Raw genomic sequence first — 2,759 nt, 5'->3', positions numbered from 1 at the left:
CTGGGGGCCATGTCTTCTGGGGTCCCTCCAGTCTCAGTCAAACCATTAAGTCTGGACCAGTTCCCTTTGAGAGACTTCAAAAGGACTGGTGCCCTGGGGGAAGACAGAGGCAGCCAGGGGCTCAGTAAACACTTGTTGAATGAATCAATGTGCTGTCCACATATCTGATCTTCCAATTCAAGTGGCAGATCAAGGTCAGGAGTGCTGTATCACTGTCCTTCTGTTTCCGCTCAGAGTCTAGCACAGTTCTGGGCACAAGGCAATGCTCTGAGAGTTGCAGTGCCTCGGTTTCCCTCCTGAGGCAATGGGAGTAGAACACTTAACAAACCTGTCTGGTGCCGCAGTGCCTACAGAAGCATAGAGGCCAGAGTCTCCTGAGACATCCTCCCTGGCTGCTTGGCAAACCAAGGAGGTACTTTGTTCTCTGCAGGCAGACCCCATACCCTGGGAAGCAGCCTGGGGACCTGGAGCAAGCGCATGTTCAGTATGCACAGGCTTGAGCTCCCATCCCAGCTTCACCACTCACTGGCTGAATGAACTTGGTCAAGTCCGTTAATCTTGCTGAGTCTCAGTTTCCTCACTTGTAGCTGTGGGTGATCTCTACCTGGCCATGTTATTGGAGGGGTTAACTGCAGGGGTAAAGGTCAAACGCCTGGCACTCAGAGGGTGCTGCCTTCTCTCCTGGACCCTGCTCTCCCTGTGTGTTCAGAAACCTCAAGCGCACTCACTTCTGGGGTAAAATCTACTGCCTTCTGCCTCATCCACAGACCCTGGCCCTCCTGGCCTTCATCTGCCCAGGCCTGACCGGGAGTGTGGAGGAGAGAAGGGGCCTGGCCTGGCTCCGGACACACAAACCCATCGGCCTGTGGAGGCTTCCCCTGGCACCAAGCCATGGCCTGGCCCTTGCTGGGCCCTAGTTAACCGTGGGTGAGTGAATGAAGGAATGAACAAATGAATGAATGAGTGAGAGAACGAAGGGTCGAACCCAGCACCCTGTGAAACTTACAGGCTGAGAAATGCAGCCCCCGGAGTGGAGCAAAGAAGTCCTGAGCCCAGGGCTCAGGATCGCGGCCCTGCTTACCTTGGGCAGCCGGTATTTGTCTCGGAAGTGGCTCCGCAGCGTGGCTCGCTCTGCTTTCCTTTGTGCGAACTGAGCGTCCCGCTCCATCCTGCCGGGGCACCGGGGTGGGGGGAGGAGGGATGGGGGGTGCAGTCATCGCGAGGGCGGGGTCTGCGAGGAAATGGGGGGGGGGATCTCCACGTCCTGACCGCTGTAGAATCCCTCCATCCGGTGGGCCAGTGGGTCAACAGGGGCCTCCTCTCTGGCCAAACACGACCAGTCTTTGCTGCCTCTACCCCCATGCCAGCACCCTTTGTGGTCCTCACACCCGCTGCTGGATGGAGCTGGCTGGGTGGGGGATGTCTGTCTATGTAACTCTTTGCAGACCCTGATATATGTCCCTCGGGGCCTCTGACTTGGTCTGTCTTTTCTCATCCCTGACAGGCTGTGTCAGGGAAAGTAATTGGGACAGACTTGGTTTCGCGTCTGGCTCCACTACCACTTTCAGTACGTTCTTGGGTAAGTCACTTTCCTCTTCTGTAAAATGAGGGTAAGTTTTCACAACTCACAAGACTGTTATGATGATTAAGTGAAATAATAATGGCTTACAGTTAGTGAGGATCTACCATGTGCCAGTCGTTGTGCTAAGTGGTTTACAAGCATTAAGTCATTTAATTCTCAAAATATATAAAGTATGTAATATTGAGTTCCTTGGTGGTGCCAACGGTTAACAAATTTGTCTGTTAACCGAAAGGTTGGAGGTTCAAGTCCACCCGGAGGCACCTTGGAAGAAAGGCCTGGTGATTTACTCCAGAAAAATCAGCCACTGAAAACTCTATGGAGCACATTTCTACTCTGAAGCACATGGAGTTGCCATGAGTCAGTTACTCAATGGCAACATTTTTTTAAAAAAATATTATTTAGATTTCTTATTAAATTTAAGAAAATATGATTACCATCCTCATCTTACAAAAGAGGAAACTGAGGCACAGAAAGGTTATGTAACTTGCCTAAAGTCATCCAGCTAATAAGAAGCAAAGCCAAGATCTGAACCCAAGCAACCTAGCTCCAGAGTCCAGCCCGTAACTCCACTCCGACTGCCTCTCTGTCCCAGCACAGCTGGCACACAAGTAGGTTCAAGGTCTATGAGTGTCCCCATGTCAGGATCTGCCTCGGTGACTCTAAATGCCCCTCAGCTGAACCTCTTTTCTCAGAACTGCAGGCTTAGAGGAGCCCCAGTTGGAAGACCCAGGCGGCTGGGACCAGAGAGGATTAAGGGATTACTTGTTTCGTCAGAAATTCACGTGCTCCCCCCACCCCATCCCAGACCCCTGTCGCTCCTGCCCCTGCCCCCACTCCCTCTGGGACCCATTATGAAACTGGGGCGGGGTCTTGGGTTTGAGATGGGCTTGGCGCTAGGAGCAACCTGGAGGGCACATCCCAGTCTCTTATCCTCTTATCGCGTCTAGGAAAAGAGGAGGGGGGGCTCGGGGCCTGAGGCTGGCCTGGGGGCCGGCGAGGAGGCTGCGAGGGGTATTGTTGGAGCCGGGAAGGGGCCCCACTTACTTCTCTTCTACCAGTTGCTTCTGATACTCCTCGTACTCCTCTTTGCTCATGCCCTGCGCTTCGGCCGCCGCCTTCTCCCCGTCCCCCTTGTCCTCGCCGCTCCCCAGACTCCCTGTGAGGTTCTTCAGCTGGC

This window comes from Trichechus manatus, unplaced genomic scaffold, assembly GCF_000243295.1.
Source record: "Trichechus manatus latirostris isolate Lorelei unplaced genomic scaffold, TriManLat1.0 scaffold00030, whole genome shotgun sequence".
Lineage (NCBI taxonomy): Eukaryota > Metazoa > Chordata > Mammalia > Sirenia > Trichechidae > Trichechus > Trichechus manatus.
This window is presented reverse-complemented; position numbering follows the sequence as displayed.